The sequence below is a fragment of the Galleria mellonella genome, unplaced genomic scaffold, assembly GCF_026898425.1.
Source record: "Galleria mellonella isolate WM207_F2 unplaced genomic scaffold, CSIRO_AGI_GalMel_v1 utg54, whole genome shotgun sequence".
In the NCBI taxonomy this organism is placed as follows: Eukaryota; Metazoa; Arthropoda; class Insecta; order Lepidoptera; family Pyralidae; genus Galleria; species Galleria mellonella.
In genome coordinates, this window is record NW_026442114.1 from 1,222,048 (window position 1) to 1,245,620 (window position 23,573).

General features: G+C 32.6%; 1 protein-coding gene across 2 annotated transcripts in view; it reads left to right on the forward strand.

Moving 5' to 3' along the window:
• Window positions 1-2,496: 2,496 nt before the first annotated feature.
• Window positions 2,497-23,573, forward strand: part of LOC113513180 (protein TANC2) — a 359,681-nt gene continuing 338,604 nt past the window's right edge. For both annotated transcript variants that reach the window (XM_052898860.1, XM_052898861.1), the window contains exons 1-2: window positions 2,497-2,658; window positions 17,182-17,215. The gene's annotated coding sequence lies outside the window, so the exon portion shown is untranslated. The remainder of the gene's footprint in view (window positions 2,659-17,181; window positions 17,216-23,573) is intronic.

Consider the following 23,573-nt stretch of genomic DNA (forward strand, 5'->3'; position numbering starts at 1 on the left):
TTTGTATAAAAAAATCATTTCTAGTACCATATGTATGTTTATATATATATATATATATATATATATATATATATATATATATATATATATATATATATATATATATATATATAAGAGAGATAGAGAGAAAATAATTTATTTATTTTATCTGTACAGATGTATCTATTATTTTTTTTGCTTATATTTCTTTCTGTTGGAAATTTTAATATCTAATATATATATAGCGTCACTTCTAGTAAATTCAATTTAGTCTAATTCCATGGCTTTTAAGCCATCAGTCCTCGCCTGAAGTTCGGTAAAAAACGTAAGTCCCCTCCGATATCCGGATTCTATATCTGTATCCGAATACCATGCTTTGACATCTACCGGAATGATGTCTCTTATTTGTAATCTTTGTCAGTATTTAACAAAAAGCCTAAAGTATTAATTAATGGTCTCTTTAACTTGCTTATAGATTTTAAATTTCAGTTACATTTTTTTTTTGATGAATTAACTAAATTCAAAATTTGGATATCAGATTATTTGTCTGTATATTAAAAATTCTTGTTGAAAATTTTTAAATTGAGTAAGCCCGTATATTTTTAAATTTAGTCATTAATTATTTTTAATTTTAAGAAATTTTCAATTATTACGCCTTATTTTCTCTGTTGTTGAAAATGCCGTTAAAAATTATTTAAGTCTGTATTTTCCAACATACTTAAAAAATTCCCAGAAAAAAATTACTTATAAACTAGATAAAAATAATAATTAACTAATTTTGTGCTTTAGAGAAGAAATAAATAAAAACTTTATACAAAATTATGCTGTGTGGTCCCGCCATAGAATAGGCCACCCCTTCCTTTCCAGGTGGGTGTCATAAAAAATGATAAAGAGATAGCGAGGGATCGGCAGCAGCATCCCTCTTAAAACATCTCTAAAGCCTAACTACGGTTTCCAACTCGCCTGCCAAGCATTGCAACTACTGGCAAAACCCCCCAAGAGGGAAGCTTATGTTCAGCAGTGGACAGTTAAAGGCTGATATGATAATAATGATGATGATAAAATGCTGTCTCCATTTGTAACTTTCGTAAATTTTTCACATAAATTTAAATATTCGTATTTTTTTTTATACAACATAGAATGGCAAACAAGCTAACGGCCCACCTGATGGAAAGTGGTAACCGTCGCCTATAGACAATGAGCAGTATCATGGACATAACAGAGTATACTGTTTCACCCATGATACCCCCCATGCGTTGCCATTCCTGAGGACTCAGATGTTATTCCTCTGTACTCTGTAAATTCACGCCATATCCCACCCTTCAAACCGAAACACAGCCATGCAAACACAACTGCTTTACGGTTGAAACACGAATGGGACAGAGGTACCAAAGCAAACGACTTTTGTACAAAGTCTCCCTCTGGTAAGTATAATAATATTTATATAATAATATTTTTACATTCAAAACCGCAAGGCACCTAATTTAGCAACGTTAGTCAAACAGACAGTTGCATACAGGGATAGATCTGATAGTCTAGACACATCTCGCATCAGCTGACTCGCTCTGTGAGGAATGTCTCCGAATTTGGACCCGTTCACTCGCATACACTGCACGTGCACACTCTGTTTTTAGATTCACAAATGTAAAATTTAATGTAAAATATTTTTTTAAATTTTAAATTAAGAATGAAATATGAGTATCCTATACAATGCAATTTATTTTAATATATATAGTAATTAAGTGTAGAATTAATTTACAATAAATTTATCAATTAATATAAATTTTCTCTTAATTGTCATAAAACAAAATTATTCAATAGATAATTATTCAAAAAACATTGTAAAAATAGCAATGTTAATTTTAATTTTCAAAATGTGTAAAAGAATAGAAATAGGACCGAATTAAAAACCAAAAAAATTACTAGGTATTTGGAGAACAATAAATTTAGATACTTTTTAAAGTAATTTAAAAAAAAGGTTTCAAATTTCAGCTGACTGAGAACTTATTTACACAAAGGAACATATGTTGGTACATATGGCCCTTTGTAGTATGTACCATGAAGTTCGTCATCAAAATAATAACTTTGTTGTTTGATCACATGTCCTCTAATTTATAAGACATGTGATCCTGTCCCAACGGTACCAACTGACGATGTTTTAATAGATTAGAGAAATCCGCTTTATTTACAACAACTATCTATTTTGGTCGTCACTTTAATCGATCAAGAGTGTCGTTAATGAGTACGGGAACTATCATTCGGCAATACCGGAATCGGAAGGGCCGGACGTTTATTTTTATATTATTACCTTAACGAGAAACATGGCAATAGTTTTTCAGTACGAGTACACTTTCCTGAGTGAACGAACTCTCGACGTGTCGTGGCTTGCGCCGTTCTATATTTAAACTACTGAGGGCGCTCGCCTCCCCCCTTCTTTTGTTCCTATTTCAAAATTCAAAAAATAGAACCGAAGGGTGTTTCGGGATGCGCATGAGTCAGTTTCGGTCGGCGCGCCGGCGCGTGCGCGTTTTCGCGCTAATTATCAGTCCGGATTCCGGACGTTTCAGTGCGGTGTGTGTACTTTGTTGGTCTATGCTCCTTTTGGATCTTAACGGATGTGTCATAGTGTCTAGTGTGGTGAACTCCCTATTTGGAGTCTTCATGCAGAAGGTGGATAAGGTATTTATTTAATAATAAATATAATTACATTTTAAAAAATAACATTCGTTTTTTTAAAATTACATATGTAATATTTTATGTAATAAAATCACATTAATTTACTTAATATTAAATATTGTCTCCCTGTAAAAAATAAATATAAAATATTTATATAATGATTCAGTTAACACAAAAACGTCATTGTCAAGCTTAACGTCTATAAGAAACAAACCTATTTTAATTTCGAAATGATCTCTTTCTTACAAATTTATTTAATTTAGTTTAGTAACAAAATTTAAAAAGAATTTAAAAACATTTTCCTGGCATTTATAATGGTGGATATGTTCAAATTTCTTTTATTAACAGAAATAACTTTGACTTTAACCATCTTTCAGACGATGGTACAAATTGAAATGTGGCTTGAATCCGATTAAATATTCGTTGTACTAAATATAATCTTCTCACTCCTATACTCTATATTGCACAATGTTAAGAAAATTAAAAAAAAAATTGTGGGTAGGTATCCAATCTAATAGTCGTCTCGAAATTAACAGCTTGTCATAGATAAAGTGTTCCATTTTTTTAATTACTCGTATTATAGAGAAGCAAAGGAGCAGACGGTCAACTTGATCGGAAGCGGGTACTCTTGTCTGTGATTAATTGCAATATAAGGGAATTTGCTTGTACAATATTGTGGGTGCTCATGAGTAACGGTAGTCTCTTACCATCATATTCCTTTTTAAAAGGCCGGCAGAACACCTGCAATACCGCTGGTGTTGTGTGTGATCATGGGCAGCGGTAGTCACTTACCACCAGGTGAGCTGCATGCTCGTTTGCCCCCTATGTTGTAAAAAAAAATCAACATAGCCACATGCTGCTGTGTTGTAAAAAAGAGAACGTTCCAAACCCCATTTTTATCTAATTCTCTTTGGACTATTGATGAATTTTACTCTATAAGTACTCTACTGTCTAAAATTATCAATATGATGCCAAAGAACGGTACTCTGGCTATAGAAAAGAGAAGATTGTTTAATGGTTTCCAATCATAAATGACTATCCTTAGGAATAGCAACGCATGATAGGTATCTGCGATGTTCACGTACTGTTCGTATCTATAGGCAATGATTACCACTTTCATTAGGTGGACCGTCAGTTTGATTGTCATTTCCCGTTACGAGAGCTGATTGTTAGCGAGTTGTGCTTAATTAGTACCCTATTAACTAATCTCAATCTACGGGTGATTTCTCAGTAATCTGCGAGATTTATCTAAGCTATACCTATTTCGTTGAATTTTAGCAATGCGCAGCGCTACGATTCGTAATCACGTTTTCTTCTAATTTCGATATTTGAGGCCTATAAAATCAAAGACAGCTAAATCCCAGTTTATCGAACGTTCAGGAAACTACAAGAACTAATATTTTGACAAGGATATGGAACAATATTCTATGTTTTAAACCAGATTGGAAAAAAAATACAATATTAGTAATAATTTGAATTTTAATTAATAGAACTTCCTCTATATTTGATTACAAAGTGAAAATGAAATCGATTTTATGGCGTTTAGCTAACTTTGATTTTATAGGCCTCATTTTATAAAAAAAGAATAAGGAATTAAATACAGTACTTTGAATTAATGTAATATCTTTAGTGATTATTAATTATAACGATATTAAAAATAATAATTTTTAGACCAAAGACACGTGCGACCTCTTTGTGACGTAATGGCCAGTACCCACGAGAGATGCCTCTAAAAATCTCTTGAATGTTCAAATATTTATATAACAAATAAACATTTGAACATAAGATGGAAATAAACAAAATATTGTTACTATATTTTCAAACGGAAAACATCGAAAAAGAAAACAAACTAGGGCAATTTTAAATCAACAATATTTATCTCTATTCACATCAATATACGTCCTATAATTGATTCACTTGATTCGCCATTTGAGACATCTACCTCGTCGCTTCGCTAATGCTATTTTCTTTTTAACCCACGTCATAACACAAGGTACGAAAACCGATTATTTACTTTTCCACTTCGCTAAAACTAGACGTTGTTAGTATAAGCGGTCGACGGGTTGAAGTGGGTTGATCCGGTAGCCCAAATGTAAACGAAATAACGGGCGAATTATTAACGCTGCTGTAGGGTTGTAAAAATTATGTTTCATTTTTTTAAATTTCAACTACATAATATATAATTTTCTACATAATAAAACCGCAATAAATAATAATAATAATATGTTTAATTATAAAAAATAATTAATAAAGTTACATCATGCAAAACTACTATGAATACAATATAATTTGTAATATTAATAGCTTTTAAATATTTATTTCCTTTATTTTTTATATCTAATTTTATTCTAAATTCTAAATTATAGTTCTTTTAGAGTGATAACTTTTTAACTATACTTTTATTAAATTACAGAATTGACGTTGTATTATCTAGATTAAATTATAAGCTTAATCACTTATAATTAATTATTAATTTTAAATGTTATAAATAATTTTACATGTACAAAAATTATAATTACCTGTAGTGTGGAGTTTACTGATCTGTAAATTGAAGGTAACAAAAAAAAAACATAATTATGATAACTTCCACAATCTAGTTGTAATAATTATTATGTATACATATTTATTGCTTTAATATGGTCTTCTCAATTTATTTATAATTCATTAAATTCTAAAGATTACAAGAAAATTCTAAATATGTAATTTAATAATTATTTAGCGTAATCATCTTAAGTAACGATTTTGTGTTGCCATTACTCTTAATCTAGTTCTAAAATTTAAATTTGGAATTTGACATCGCAATGAACTTTTTATTCTAAGAACCAGTATGAATTAATTTTATTATGAATTAGATTTATGTCAAAATTATTACAAATTTAACTTATTACATAGTCCATAAACTAGTAATTTCGTGAAATTATGAAATTGAAATTTTAGACTAAGAGCTTAGAGAAATGTCGCCTCAGAACGGCTCCTTTGTTTGTGTCGACAGCCCTATCATATCGTATCGGGGTCAACGTTCAGCCCGCTTAATTCCGCGAGTAGGTCGCTTCCAATGTGATTTTCATAACTTCCGAACTGTCATTATATCGACACTGGACTCGTGACGTCACTATATATTCAATTTTTTTATTGTATGTAAATTTTTCATAATGACTTAATATTTTTGGTAATACTTATATAAAGTCGGAATCTTAATAATTTAAAATTTTACTCTACAAAAATATTCCGACTTCAATAGTAGAAAAATCTGATATTTTGATTCAAAATCTAAACCAATGAACTCATTTTGGCAAAATTTCAATGTGACCAATCTAGTAGTTTTTTTTTTCTTTTTAGACAGGAGAAGAATTACCAAATCGATTTATATATATCGAAAATAGAGTTATGAGGTAACAAATAGCAAAAAAATAAGACCAATATGTGACCGGTCTTCTTTTTTGAAATCGGCTAAAAAGAAAATTTTATTTGAACAAACGTACCAATATTACGAATGTCAATGTTAACTTGTTTGTTCAAATTCAAATTCAAATCGTTAATTGCACGAATATGGGTACATACATTAGATGAAAAGAATAATTACATGTCCATTATTCCACATTTATAAAATTAAAGTAATAATAACTTATATAACAAGAAAAACAATGTCAATAATAATAATAAAATGTACTACCCACTAGTATTGCCAATAATAGTGGGAGCGACAGGTGTAATAGCGAATAGCTTGAGTAGGTATTGCGAACAACTACACGCGAACATCAATATAGGTATATTACAAAAACAAGCAGCCATGCATTCCTCGTTCATAATATGTAAAGTAATAAAATAATCACACTAAACTTACAAGATGCACCACATCACACTACTACAGACACGCATACACACGTATAGAGCTATGAAGCATAAAAATAATATATATGCATATTTGCATACACACACGTAATAAAAGGGGTTGGGATCTTAGCTTTCTTTTTTCCAAATGTTTTTGGGACGGGTTGTCTGAGAAAACCGGCAAATTAGCCGAGAATGAAGTATATAATAAAATGTAAAAAATGACAATAAAAATAACTAAATTGTATGTCTAATATTTATCAATGTAATAGTCATGCAACGTATAGTAACATTTGGCTGACAAATATTCTTTTGCTTTTTTCTTAAATACATTTAAACTGTCTATTTCCCTAAATGCTTTCGGGAATGTATTATATATTTTAGAGGCCATACCGAAAAAACTTTTATCAAATAATGCTGTGACGTGAGGCTGAACGCGAATTTTATCGGTATTACGGTCACTTTTTAACTTTTCAAATAAAAGTTTATTCTTTTTCACAAAAAACATTATTTCAACAATATAAAGGCTTGGAAAAGTCAGGATATTCAGTCTTTAGAATGAAGTCGTACATGTATCAGTTCTTTTCAATTTTGAAAATTTCAAAACATTGTTACATCTTGGCGCCTTACCAATCATTATGAAGTTTAATGCATACCAAATATTTTTTATGAAATAAAGCTGGTTCCAGCCAGCATGAACTACTTGCCTTGTGTAGAGGTAACACTTGAATGAAAAGATGTTCATGATGATTAGTTGTGTTTGCATGACTGTGTTTCGGTTTGAAGGGTGGGATATGGCGTGAATTTACTGGGTACAGAGGAATAACACCTGAGTCCTCAGGAATGGCAACGCATGGGGGGTATCATGGGCGAAACAGTATACTCTGTTATGCCCACGGTACTGCTCATGTCTATAGGCGTCGGTTACCACTTTCCATCAGGTGAGTCTAAGTTGTATAAAAAAAATGATCTAGTATTCTTTTTATATCAACTGAAATATCCGGGTCATGCGAACAAAGTCGCGGATTAAAACTAGACTCCTATTAAGATATTCAAAACAATTACTTTATGAAGAAAATCTTTAACCAAAAGGCATCAATACTAAACGAAACTTTACAACTGTTGCCCAAAATTGTTGTTAGATTCAACTTCTGAGAATTTGTTTGGTACAAAACAATTTCTTCGACAGTTCATGTTTAATACTCATCGATGCTTAAATGTTTGATAAACTCTTAACTAGTAAAATAAAAGTACTTTGTTTCCGACTTTTGATTTTTCTACAACGGTGAATAGCTTGAAATACAACTTTTAGACTTTGTACAAAAGTCGATTGCTTGGGTACCTCTGTCCCATTCGTGTTTCAATAGTGAAGCAGTTGTTTGCATAGCTGTATTTCGGCTTGAAGGGTGGGATATGGCGTGAATTTACTGGGTACAGAGGAGTGACACCTGAGTCCTCAGGAATGGCAACGCGTGGGGGGTATCATGAACGAAACAGTAAATTCTGTTATGTCCATGGTACTGTTCATGTCTATAGGCGGCGGTTACCACTTTCCATCAGGTGGGCCGTCAGCTTGTTTGCCATTCTAAGTTGTATAAAAAAAAAACTTTTTTTGTGATAATGTAATGGTATGACCTGTGCTATCAGTATACGCTGACAGGGCACCAGTAAGGGATAATGGTGAGCATGAAAGTAAGTCAATTAGCCCACCGTGACGAAATCTACAAGAATTAACCACAATGGTTTCCAAGAGGAACCACGTGGAGGTCGACTTGATAGAACATATTGCTAGTAATGGAACAGATACAGAGGAATAACACCTGAGTCCTCAGGAATGGCAACGCATGGGGGGTATAATGGGCGAAACAATATATGTGTGTACTGTTATGTCCATGGTACTGCTCATGTCTATAGGCGACGGTTACCACTTTCCATCAGGTGGGCCGTCAGCTTGTTTGCCATTCTAAGTCGTATAAAAAAAAGTTAGATCCTCATTCCTAACAATCCCTTATCCCTACTTATTATTATTAGATACATTTTTCTCACTACGACAGATTAGAACGTAGAAAATTTCTGCTTGTTACAAAGAAAAATGTATCCGTTAATAGAATTGCACGTTCTATATTCAAATATTTAAAATTTAAAACGAAACATCTCGCCATTCCTTAGTGTATTCATATACATTTTAAAATAAGAATAGAGATATTAATAATTACTATTCTTTTTTCAAACTGAAAATGGATATTTTCTTTTTTTTTTTCAAAGTCAAATCTAGTATTACGATTCTTTTACAATGCTGGTTTCATTCACTCACGAGGAGGAATTTGCGATGCGTATTTTTTGTATGTTTTGAGCATATACACTTATTTATTTATTTATTCTTTATTGATTACCTTACAAAAAAAATATGGTATGAAAGGCAGACTTAATGCTATTATAGTATAATAAAGTAACTTACTTATTTTTATACCTTATTTTTAGTCATCATTTTTATCGCTTTGACTTGATCCAATTATTTAGGATAGTTTAATAATTTTCCTCTTCTAATTTGTCCTATAAAATGACCACAATAACATTATCTTGTCGTCCTTTGCGTAGTAATCTATTAATTTTTTTGAACATTTAATTTTAGTTTATCGGAATATATGTATTAATCTTAGATTATATAGATAGAGTGTCCCCATATAAATGCTTCAAGGAAAGCGGGTCAACTTTTTCATACAATTTTGTATCATAAACAATTATCAATGATTCCTTTATAATAGTTATGAATGTTTCCTTTATGACTTCTATATTTATTTTCTTTTATAATTTTTTTATTTTTTTTATTAAATAATTAAATATAGATACGTCAAGACACACTATGTGCGTTAGTATATAGAATACTGATAAAAAAAACGTTTTCAAATTAGCTGACTCAAAAAGTTGACCCGTTTTTGAGACTCGATGCTCTGTCTGTATATTCTAATGTATTACTGTATGTCACAACTGTAACTTTTTGCAAAGCAAACTATGTCCATTAAATGTAATTATTAAATAATTAATATTGAGGTTACATGAACAAAATCGTTGATGTAAATTAGTAAATCTTTTAAACTTAATATTTTGGACTCTATTATAAATTTATGCAATATCATATAATATTACAGTTACAAAACATAATAAAGGAATTTAATTACGTTATTATTTATTGCGCTTTTTTTTTGGTCATATCGTGGACGGAAATTATAAGAGCACACGTTGTGTATGATTTAGATTTAGTTCTAAAATAATTATAAATAAATTATTCCTTTAAAAGAGACTCCCACTATGGGGACCCACTATGGGGACGCACTATACGGTCAGCCACCAGACGAGTGATCTAAATATTTATATGCCTATGAATAATAAATTAAGACGTTGATTTATATTATTGCATACACGTTCTTAAGAGAGACAAATGTATATGTAATATTTGCTGTACCCCGCGGCTCCGGCCGCGTAAATCAATAAGATATCGTGGACGGAAATTATAAGAGCACACGTTGTGAATGATTTATATTTAGTTCTAAAATGATTATAAATAAATTCTTCTTTTAAAAGAGACTCGCACTATGGAGACGCACTATACGATCAGCCTCCAGACTGATGACCTAAATATTTATATGCCTATGAATAATAAATTAAGACGATGATTTCGATTATAGCATACACGTTCGTAAGAGAGACAAATATATATGTTCTACTTGCTGTACCCCGCGGCTACGCACGCGTAAATCAGTAAGATATCGTGGACAGAAATTATAAGAGCATATGTTGTAAAAGATTTATATTTAGTTCCAAAATGCTTACAAATAAATTCTTCCTTTAAATGAAACTCGCACTATGGTGACGCACTATACGGTCAGCTACCAGACGAGTGACCTAAATATTCATATGCCTATAAATAATAATTTAAAATTTTAATTTTGATTACAGCATACACGATCTTAAGAGAGACAAATGTATATGTAATACTAGCTGTTTTCACGGGTTCGCCCGCATAAAGCAGTAAGTATATAAAATACCTGTGTTGAGTTAGGATATTACCTACTTATGTACCATATTTAAGTCAATTCCACGCATTACTTTTTACGTGAAAAAGTAACAAACAACCTTACAAACTTTCGCATTTATAATATAAATTTTGACTATTATATATATATATTTAAATAAAAAATTGCACAAACATAACAATTATTGCACTGTATTAGTAATTCAGTGAATCATACTAAACCGAATTAAACACATCGGTGTCTGCGTTGAACTGAAAAATTAGGTCAAAATATTACATATGGTTTAGCTGTTCTATTGTTTCAGTATTACTAATTAACTTATATCGTTATAGCAATTCACTCACTTCAACAAAAGATTAATGAACAACACTAAAATTAATTAATTAATTAGGATTTATAAATGTAGATTATATAATTAATTAATATTATTAATTAAGATTAATTAATTAATTGGTTGATTAAGATTACATACCTATATTATATAAATATTTTAGTTTATGGTTTCAATATAGTTTTCCCAGTATAGGTTTTTTTATACTAATTAAAAATGTGGTAAGCATCATCTCATAGATTAAAATAGCATCATAGAGATCAGAAAATCTCTATAGTTGCTATTTCTGAATAGTTAATTATTTTGTGTACTTGCTATTTAATTTTACACATATATTTATTCGTTCAAATTTATATATAAGCATGGTGGCTAAATTATTCAGGCAGACAATTTTTGTCAAAGATTTCTGTAATTTTTTCATGATATATTATAATATTTTTTTTTTAATAATTATTATCAATTATGAAGACATAATAATTTTAGTGAATACAGAAACGTTTTAAAATTTAAGGGAACTACGTATATATATGTATATGTATTTTTATTTTTATTGATTTTTTTTATAATTTCAAATATATACAGATACAGACGCCTAATATATCTATATACACACATATGTACATAAATATGTATATACCGGCACTGTTTGGTCTATTAAATAATTTATTGTTACTATTAATTAAAAAAGAATTGGTTTCTTTTTCGATGGGTGAAAATGGAATGGTAGCTCCGCCTGCGCTAACGGGATACGCTGGCGGAGCATCAGTGAAGGTCTATCACAGATGAGAATGAAAACAGGCCAGTTAGACCATCATGATGAATTCATCAAGAATTAACCATGATAGTTTCAGGGGGAACCGCGAGGATGTCGACCTGGTTTGGTATAATGCTAGCAATGGGATTCTCAATCTCCATTACTAACAATCCCTTTCCCCCCAAAAGAATAGGTTCTTAATTATTTTAAAAAAAAATTATTTTTAAATTTATTTTTAAACATACAGAAATGATCTCTATAGGTTCACATTCAAAGATAGAGATTAATAATTCTATAAATAAATCATAAAATATTTTAAAAAAAAAAAATCTAAAGCCCTATTTATTTTGCCTGAAACGATATTATTATGAAAGGTCCAAATACATTTTATTGACAGCTAGTAACTTCTAAATTCATCTGTTAAAAGCTGTCAGCATTATAAAGGGTTGTTTTTGGAAATAAGTTATCTATATTGAATATAATATGATAAATACACACAGGAAAATTAAATAGAAGCTAAAAAATTCAATTCAATTACTGAATATTACCTTTTTCAATCAATATGGAATAACAAAGATTATAATATGCTTTTATAGCTTCCATTGCAATATATGTATTCGTAACCTTCAGGAGAAGTGCATATTCCTTTCTTTATGTAACTTAGAATGGCAAACAAGCTGACGGCTCACCTGATGGAAAACGGTAACCGTCGCCTATAGACATGAGCAATACCATGGACATAACAGAGTATACTGTTTCGCCAATGGCAACGCATAGGGGGTATCTATGTGTTGCCATTCCTGAGAACTTAGGTGTAATTTCTCTGTAACCGATAACTTCACTGCCATATCACCCTTCAAACCGAAATATAGCCATGCAAACACAACTGCTTCACGGTAGAAACACGAATGGGACAGAGGTGCCCAAGCAAACAACTTCTACAAAGTTTCCCTCTGATGGAATTAGTCTTACTTTTTTATGCAGTTTTTAAGTGTGTAAAAACTGCATAAAAATTCAATGCATATGTATGCTTGGACAGAGTTTGTTCTGCAAAAAAGAAAATTTTAGACGAAAAAATTGCTTTAATAATTAAATTTAAAACACGGTATTGTGAATTGTGCATCCGAAATGAGGATATCTGCAAAAGAACTAAAATAACCAACATAGCCCGAAGGATAAGCAAACTAAAGTGGTAATAAGTTTTTTTATGGGTGATAATGAAATAGTAACCCCACCCTCGCCATCGGTATACATCGGCGGGGCACCAGTGAAGGATAATAGATAAGGATGAAGCAGGCCAGTTAGTCCATCGTGACGAATTCAACAAGAATTGTTCACGATGGTTTCCAGGGGGAACCACGCAGAGGCCGACCCGATAGAGCGCATTGCTAGCAATGGGGCTGTCAAACCCCATCGCTAACAATCCTTTTCCCCCCAGTGGCAATGGGCTTGTCACATATTTCGAAGAACCGACAACCGATGGGGAAGAAAGGTTCTTGAGTGGTGACCACGTACGGGTAAACACAGTGTAGGACGACCCCCACTAGATGAAATGCTTTATGGCAGTCTGTGAGGGAGTCTTATATCCAGCAGTAAACGGATAATGGCTGAAATAATGAAATATGATGATGATTGTAAATCTGAAAGTTGATTTTCCTTCGAAAAGTAAGTGACTTTTTAATCGTAAAAATACAGTTAAATTAAAAAATATTTGAAGATCATCAAAAACCGTAATAAAATCCATGGTATCGACATAGTCACATATCGTCATAGTCGTAGAATACTGACGGATCTTTATATGTAATCTTCGTCAGATCCGTCAGTATTCTACGACTATGACGATATAATACACAGCGTGAAAAATAAATTTCGGTTATGCAAAGTACCATAACCTTTAAGAACATAAAAGAGGCAAATTAAATTTTAAATTAAAATTTTGGAGATGAATAATTATTTTGCGTTACAATTAAGGAAAGCAATGCTTTCGGAGAATACAAATTAATTCATAAATTATAGCTCTGTATACAATTGTATTTAATTTATAAAATTAATAGGTAAATTATATAAATTGTAAGAAATGTGATAATATACAGAGATGAATAAGGTTGTATCCATGCTAAATTATAAATGTAAAAAGAACAAATAAAAACAAACTAATCTGCATGACGGCAGGAGGCTCGTTAGTCGAGTCTCTACTACGTTAGATTCCAACATGCTAGACAAAATGTGGGCATTGCAAAGATTACGCTCATCGGTTGACAAAGGCTTCTAACTATCCCATCACTCTATCTATATAATCTAAGACGCCAATATACAAAAATAAAAGGTCATTGGCAAACAAATCTAACATATGAATATTAGATTCGTTTGCTATTTATTTGGTGACTTAGATACACATAAACATTTCTTCCCTAATGCCCATCGAAAGAGGAGACCAGAGGGAGACTTTGTACAAAAGTCCATTGCTTGGGTACCTCTGTCCCATTCGTGTTTCAACTGTGTTTCGGTTTGAAGGGTGGGATATGGAGTGAATTTACTGGGTACAGAGAAATAACACCTGAGTCCTCAGGAATGGCAACGTATGGGGGGTATCATTGCGAAACAGTATACTCTGTTATGTCCATGGTACTGCTCAGGTCTATAGGCGACGGTTACCACTTTCCATCAGGTGGGCCGTCAGCTTGTTTGCCATTCTAAGTTGTATAAAAAAAATGTCGGTTTTCCATATTATTACGCAAAATTATTAAAATTACATTTATTAAAATAATATGCATAAGGAAGGCTCTCGTCGTTGATACAATTTCGTCGGCATTCCCTCTTTTGAGCAGCCCCTTCTATTCTTGAAAGGGAATTTATTACATCCGGGAAATGTTGATAAACAAGCTAAGCTTAAAGACAAAGCATTTATAAAGCGGATTCCTTCATCAGCTGTTATAGAGAAGTTAGGGTGCGGAAATCCAACATATATCCTTTTAGATTCAAATACAAATGTCTTCAATTCAGAAGTATATATTATACAGTAAAAAAAAAAACAAGATTATGCTAAAAAACTACTTCAATTGTGGTCAAAACTGGTTATTTTGAATTCAACTGCGTGGCTGTGTTTCGGGTTGAAGGGTGGGATATGATGTGAATTTACAGGGTACAGAGGAATAACACCTGAGTCCTCAGGAATGGCAACGTATGAGGGGTGTCATGGGCGAAACAGTATACTCTGTTATATCCATGGTATGGTGCTCATGTGTATAGACGACGGTTACCACTTTACATCAGGAGGACCGTTAGCTTGTTTGCCATTCTAAGTTGTATAAAAAAAAAAACTCTGATTTTTTACTGATAAAAATTCTATAAAACCAATTTACAATATGTCCTTTTATAACTGACAGAGATATGAGATAATAAGAAAAAACACTACCAAATTAAGAACTGCCTCCTTTTCGAAGTCTATTGAAAACAAATCCATTTGTGACAAAATAAACTTATATTATTATATTTGCCGTTAGCTATTGATTACTGGATATAGGCCTCTTCCATAATAGAGATTTTGCGATTAGTTGCCACGCTGGACAGGTGGGCCGGCAACCACAATTAGACCTTCAATTATATTTATGATAAGTTTACTATTGTAATCTTTTGGAGGAAACAATAAAGAGTATCTATCTATCTATCTTCAACCAGTATGTTTCCTTGGTTGCTTCTTACGACACCCACGGGAGAGAAAAGGGTGACTCATTCAATTCCAGGAATACAGGGCAAGATACAGTTGACGACTGTATCTTGCCCTGTATTCCTGTATTCGACGAGATGGTCTATAGAGACATTATATTAAAATATTTGAATTTAGAATATGGATTCCTGTATCTATAAATAGATTGACCAACACCAGAACAAATCCCATTGATTGCAAAAAGGATTATCGGATTCGGTTCAGAATAGATGGCGTAATGGCGTAATATAGCCACAAAAACAGACAAATTGAAAGACCCCTTCTTTTGTAAACCACTCAAAATGACGTCCAAAAAACATCGAAATCTTTAAGAAAATTCTGTCTTAAAATATCAACAACACACCTGCAATTTCTTTAATGTTGCAGGTGCTTATGGGTTGCAGTAATCACTTACCATCAGAGAAGGCACATACACGTTTGCCTCCTATGTTATAAAAAAATTTGACTTAAGATAAACAAGTGTTCAATATATATTGAGATGGCAATAACATTTAAATACAACATTTATTTATATTTACATAAAAGAAAGTCTATATTATTAAAAATAAAAGGTGTTTAGAATGATAAATTTTATTATAATTATATACAGGTTTTCATACACAAAATTACAATTAAATCTTACTACCCTGACTAAACAATACACTTGGACAAAGTTTTATTAAACATTGTTTAGATACATTTTATTTTGTTGTAATACCGGTTAATAAATTTGAATGTTGTATTAATTTCATTATTTGTAAATAACACATGGAAATAGAAACACGCAATTGCTCTATTTTATTAATTTATTCATAATTCATTCATATTTAAAAAAATAACGAATAAAATAAAAACTCTCTAATTTTTTCTTTTGTTTTTATTTTTCTGTCTATCTCTCTCGTTTCCATTACTATATGTTATATTTGTACTATATGTCTAGACATTATATGTACGTAGAAGAAAAATATATGAGGGATCTTAAATAAAATAATAAAAATTGTGTCGATAACACACAAAAGCAGAAGTTTTTAATTGAATGCCGTTTTTATATTTGTATTTCTAAAGATTTTACTTAAAATTTGATCTAGAAGTGGCTTCCTACCTTCTTATATACACGTATATGAAATTGCTCAAAACGGGTAATAAATAAACAAAATTTAATAACAACAAAATACCCTGTATAAAATTTACTTTGTTGACACTACCCGTAATTGGGGAACAAATAAATTATTACCATTTTAATTGTTTGCCCAAAGTTGTGATCGTGGATGAAGTTGGGTTAATCCATTTATACCATGTAAAGTTACGGCTGAAACAAACTTTTGCGGCCTTCCTGGAGTAACTTTTGACTTGAGCTCTGCATTCTCAATACTTTATCGAACGCAGTTTATATTACTTCCTATATTTCATATGTAACATGTATCGATATAATTAATTCATTATCATTCTGTGATATCGTTATTTTTAATCACAGTGCTATAACTAGTGACAAATCATAAATGTGATTTTCGCTCGCTACTTACATTAATTATAAGAATATTTTTTGTCATTTACTAAAAATTACTGTGAAATTATGCTATCCGGAAATACATTATAAAGAAAAATTATAAAATAAATAGCTTGCTTCTTATTTGTCATGTGGTTCCAGCGTAGAATGGGCCACCCCTTCCTTTCCCGTGGGTGTTGTAAGAGGCGACTAAGGCAACTCACTATTCGAACGATGGGCAACAATCAGTCCCTCTTGAAACATTACCAAAGGCCTGCGGTTGCCAACCCACCTGTCAAGCATGGCAACTACTAACAAAATAACATGATATAATAATGATTGTATTACTTCTTCTTCTAATTCCCAATTTCTATAATGTTCCAGGTGTCTATGGGCGGCGGTAATCATTTAACATCAGGTGAGCCGCATGGACGTTTACCCTTTATATTGTAAAAAAAAAATTTAAAACTCATAGCTATATTATATGCCTATAATCATAATTTTACCTATGTCTTTATTTACAAAATTGAATGTTTACAATGAACTAGTTAATGAACAAACTCATACGAGTAGCTAAGTCTAAGATCCGACATTGTTAATAAAGACTAGCGATTAGTGCCTCTAATATAAACTTAATAGCCAGAAAACAATTTCATATACTCTAGAATTCATATCCCTGCATCGTAACTTCAGTAATAAGCACTCATTTCATATCCAGCTAACCTTATTATGGGTGCTAACGAAGCCATATCGTTTTATTAAATCCTGATAGCGAGTAAAGCTGCCTAGCTCTCATTTATCCGCAGGATGCTTGGAAATGTAAACTAATATTATGTAGGTTTGTCTTTTTGTTTGTTTTTATGGAATACGCGCCCTTTATTTTACAAAGACTTGTTCTGGTAGATGGTTTAATAAGTTTATGTAAAGAGATACCTCGTTTCCTGCCCTCTATCGTTCAGAAAACTAAAACTCATCCAATTATCTGTGAATTTATCCCCTACACATCATCATCATTTCAGCCTTTAGCTGTCCACTGCTAGACATAAGCCTTCCCCATAAGGAGCGTTTTGATAGTAATTGCCTTTAATTACGCTTCAGAGATGTTTTAAGACGAACGATGCTATCCATCCTTCGCCAACCCTTAGTCGACTCTTACGACACCCACGGGGGCCCATTCTATGCCGGGGCATACACGGTGAACACTAACAATTGTAGTAATAGATATTAAAGATGGGCTAATGGGAAACATCAATAGCCGTAAAGATAACTTAGAAAAAAATCTATTAATTCAGAATATACAACCATTTAGAATACATTTGAAAATTAGAGCTTATCCAGAGAATATGTATGCATACATTATTTGGAATAGCCATATCAAATCATACGGTTATTTTCTCCATAACTAGCTCCAATTATGAAATATGAAATTACAATATTAATTTTAATTCAAGGCACAAAACAATGTTCATAATAAAATTTAATAACATCGAATATTATCTCAATTAGTAGGACTTAGGAAAATAAACAAACAATTTTTATATCATATTAACAAAATGTTATTTTGTAATTATATTTTTCTCAAACATGCTTGGAAATGTGAGCATTATTTTGACAATCTTCTTTGAGATAAAATCAAAATTGCCGTACTGGCCAGATACATGCAGGCAGCGGCCGGCAAAAGTTGTATGAAAATCCATATCTGTGGTGTTTTGCGGTCGGATAAATTACTATGTAAACTCATATCTGTCCTGTAATTTAAAAATGGAATGACCTTTTACTTCGAAACATGGCTACTAAGGAGGTAACTAATAAAAGGTTTTATTTAAATTTCGAACTGGCTTGCAAATAGAAAGCTGTTTATTAAAAAAACAAAACAAAGGAACTTTATGGCGCGTGAAAAATTATTATTGTTCGTTATTTGTCATTGACTGTCCACTGCCAAACATTCCCCTATTGTAGGAGGAGGGATTGTTAGTAGTTGCCATGCTTGGCAGGCGGATTGGCAATCGCAGTTAGGCTTTAGAGGTGTTTTAAGAGAGACGCTGCTGCCCATTTCTCGTCCTCCCTTAGTCGTCTCTTACGATACCCACGGAAAAGGAAGGGATGGCCTATTCTATGCCGGGACCACACGGCTATATATTATATAATATATTTATAATAAGTATAAAATAAAATACGTAACAATAAAAAGACTCGGATAACAAAATAACAAACAAAAATGTCTCCATACGCACATTACGCTATCACGTTTTCAACACGATTAGAACAAAAGACTTTCGAGGGATGCCGAATGGTATCTGGCGAGCACTCATTTCCATACTATTAAACCTTACGTCCTGAAATGAAAGGAATGGGAGTGAGGCAACGAAAATGAAATTTTTCTTTATTTTCGTAATGTAGGCTTTTTTGTCCGCGCGTGCGTTGCAGTAAACGAATTTGTATTACAAAACGAAAAATCCACTCAATCACTTAAACTGCGGGTCTACCATGAAATGTAAATTCCGAAATTTCGGACTCAATTTCATGTTTTTGTTTATACCAAAATCGGACCAATAAATGGAGTTTAACATTCCTTTCATAATACATCCTATCAAAAAAATCTAAAGGAACAATATTTTAATATTTTTAATATTTCCAAACGTCTTGTATTATATAATTTTAACATCAAATTTTTGTTTCGTTTGGCTCCGAAATTTCGGAAAATATTTCATGGTAGGCCCTCTGTTTATTTTAGGCGGTCGCTTTTAAGCGTCTTGGAAAGAGCATTCTTAAATTGCCCATTTCTTTGTTTTGTGAGTGTATACGTTATTTTAGTGATACTTTTCGTTACCCGTGTAAGGCTTACTCCCGTATTGGCAGTATCACCTGAGGAAGACATTGTAAAGTTGTCCACTTGAGTTCCTCTGTTGCACTCACTCTTTTTACCATAAAACAAGCGTGATTACATGGCTAAATAGAATAAAACTTTATTCAAATATGCTTGTTTATAACTTCTTTTAAACCGTCATTTTTCGCGATGCTATACTACGATTTGAATGATAGACGTGTGGCAGTGAAATTTTAGAGTACAGAGGCACAACATGATAATTCTTAGAATGACAACGCGTAGAGATGTCATGGGTGTCATAGTTCTGTGACAGTGTCATCATCATCATCACCACATCAGTCGTTCACTGTCCACTGCTGAACATAGGCCTCCCTATTGCTATTGCTAGTAGTTGCTACGCTTGGCAAGTGGGTTTGCAACTGCAATTTGGCTTTTGGTGAAGTTTTAGAAAGGCGCTCCTTTCCATTTCTCGACCACTAAATTCCCTTAATCGCTTCTTACGATTCGTGTTTCGGTTTGAAGGGTGAGATATGGCGTGAATTTACAGGGTACAGAGGAATAACACCTGAGTCCTCAGTATACTCTGTTATGTCCATGGTACTGCTCATGTTTATAGGCGACGGTTACCACTTTCCATCAGGTGGGCCGTCAGCTTGCTTGCCTTTCTAAAGTTGTATAAAAAAAACCCACGCGAAAGAAATGACGACGATGCGACTTTTTCCATAAGGTGGTCCTTCAACTATCATAATCATCATCTCAGATATTATCCGTTCACTGTTGAACATAGGCTTCCTCCATAAAAATGTCCCAAAAATACATAATAACAGAGAAACATTCAAACTATTCCAATATTTACAATCAGAATTCGAGTCTATTGAAGACTAGTTACGGTATACGAGTATATATAGATCAATATTTAACTTGGTCGCTCCAGTAGCCTCATTTAATAAGTAGGTAATTCTATTACAAACGCGGCTCGCTGAAAACTGAACTGAAAATATTTCGGCGGACCGGACGACGGGAAGGTTTTTTCCCCACTCAGCGATGCCATTCCCTGGGGGTGTGTAAGCCAATACAGGTTAATTTCGTGAAGCCGTGTCCAAAATCAACTGGTACGCACGAAAAATTTTAAATATAAATATTAACTAAATGTTTTTATATTATTATTTTTTTTTTATTTAAACTTTGCTTTGTATATTTTATAACAATACTAGCTGACTCGGCAAACGTTGTTTTACCATATACATTATTTCTAGAACTATACATGAGAATGAATCGTACTACAATTATTATATTCAATTGCCATCTTGTAACACTATTGTGGAATATAAAAATCGCGATTGAAAAACAGGGATTGATCGTAAAAGGGTAAAAATTTGAAGTTGTATCTATTTTTCAATGCTAAAGCATAATAAAATAAAAATAAAAATTTTGTCAAAAAAATAAAAAAAAATATTTAAGGAACGGTCACCCTTATCATTGAGGGGTATGAAAAATAGATGTTGGCCGATTCTCAGACCTACCCGATATGCACACAAAATTTAATAAAAATCGGTAAAGCCGTTTCAGAGGAGTTTGGTGACAAACACCGCGACACGAGAATTTTATATATATTAGAGATTTGGTACACAAGTAGATTATAACAAGTATATAGGATACTTCATGTACTTACTGGTTCATGCGGGTAATGCTGCGGGAAATAACTAGTATAGAACAAACAAAGCATTCAATACGTGTGTGTATAAAAATATTGTACTGCCGAAATAGTTTAAAATAAGCAATGAGGCTGATGAATGAAATTTCGTAGCAAACTGACGCTCGGCCGATAAATGAAATGACACTACATTCACTCGTATTTATAAAATGAGGCAAACACTGAATTGTATTTCGACGAATATTATAATAATTATTATATATATAATAAATATGATATGGTTTTAATATTATTATTTATATACAATATTATAATATTTTATACTTATAATAAATCTGTAGAGAGGTCAATTCTGTACATGAAATATATTTGTAAAATAACTATCAGGGGGTGATTAGTGATCGATACTGATGCCAAAAATGCAATCAGTAAAATTTTTGTCTGTCTGTCTGTCTGTATGTTCGTTATAGAAACAAAAAAAATACTCGACGGATTTTAACGAAACTTGGTAAAATTATTTTTCATACTCCTGGGCAGGTTATAGTATACTTTTTATCACGTAACGATCAATAGGAGCAGAGCAGTGAAGGGAAATGTTAAAAATGTCCCGTGCGACGCCGGGACGGGCCGCTAGTATTTAAATAAAATGTTGAAAAAACTTACCTTCCAACATTTGGCCGGCAGCATACCTGCAATGCCGCTGGTGTTGTGGGTGATCATGGGCGGCGGTAGTCATTTACCATCAGGTGAGCCGCACGCTCGTTTGCCCCGTGTTGTAAAAAAAAAAAATCCCGATCCAATAGGAATCATATCCCCACCATTTACTAGACTTTATACAAAAATCTATCTGCTTAGGTCCCTTCTTATATTAAATGGATGATAATAAAATGGTAGTCCCGCTTACGCTATCGGTATACGCTGGTGGGGCACCAGTGAGAGATGACAGGTGAGAATGAAAACAGGTCAATTGCCAATCGTAACGAATGCAATAAGAACTAACCACGATGGTTTCTACGGGGAACCGCGTGGAGGTCAACCTGATAGGGCACAGCAGTGGAGCTATTAGACTCCATTACTAACAATCCCTTTCCCCCATCTAGGTATCTTTTTCTCGCTCGCCTTTTTTGCCGTAAAGCAACTATTTTTGCACGACTATATTTCGGTTTGAGTAAGATCTGGTAGTTAAATCACAGGGTACGGACATAACAGCATAGTTATCCGGAATAGTTACGCATGAAGAGTTACATGCACGTCACAGTATATTCTGTGACGTTCATTGCAATAGAGAACAATTGTGAATTTACAGAGTACAGAGGAATAACACCTAAGTCCTCAGGAATGGCAGCGCATGGGGGGGTATCATGGGCGAAACAGTATACTCTGTTATGTCCATGGTACTGCTCATGTCTATAGGCGACGGTTACCACTTTACATCGGTGGGCCGTTAGCTTGTTTGCCATTCTAAATTATATAAAAAAAAACAATTGCCACTTTCCATCAAGTGAACCATCAACTTATTTACCCTTCTAAGTATTAGAAATCAAATACTTAGAAAAAATTTTATGTTTAAAACACACCATTAGTTTTTTTTTGCTATGTTAAAGTAAATAAGTAGTTTCAATTGTCACTTAGTTAAAATAAGATCAATACAGAAACAAACCTTATCAGTTGCAAATAGATTATTAAAATCGGTTCAGAATTGACGCAATCGTGTATCATGGTCACTAAAAAAAAAATTAAACTAAGTCCATCTATTCGTTGTATATTACAAAGAAAAAAATAGAGTTTTCCACATTGCTGGTTACCCTACAAGCCCGTGTGTTCAACCAGTAAATATTTATTTCCTCTGCATCGTCGAATTAACGCGTGGGGCTTATCATATTCATCAGTAACATTTGGTACATTTCCTACATTGATATATGTTCATTCGTAGTACTTAACGTTTAAGCGTTTTTAACACATTTTTAACCCAATATTGGATGTCAATCATGTACATGCGAAAATTGTTTTTTTTAATTCTACTTAACTCTGTAACTCTATGAATCTATATCATTATATCAGCCTTTAACTATCCACTGCTGGACATAAGTCTCCCCTTTGGGTTCTGCTAGTAGTTGCCATGTTTGGCAGGTGGATTGGCAACCGCAGTTAGGCTTTGGAAATGTTATAAGTGGGACGCTGTTGCCCATCCGTCGCCCTCTCTTAGTCGCCTTTTATGACACCAATGGGTAAAGAATGGGTAGTCTATTTCATGCCGCGACCACATGGCAATATATTTATAATTCTACATTTTTT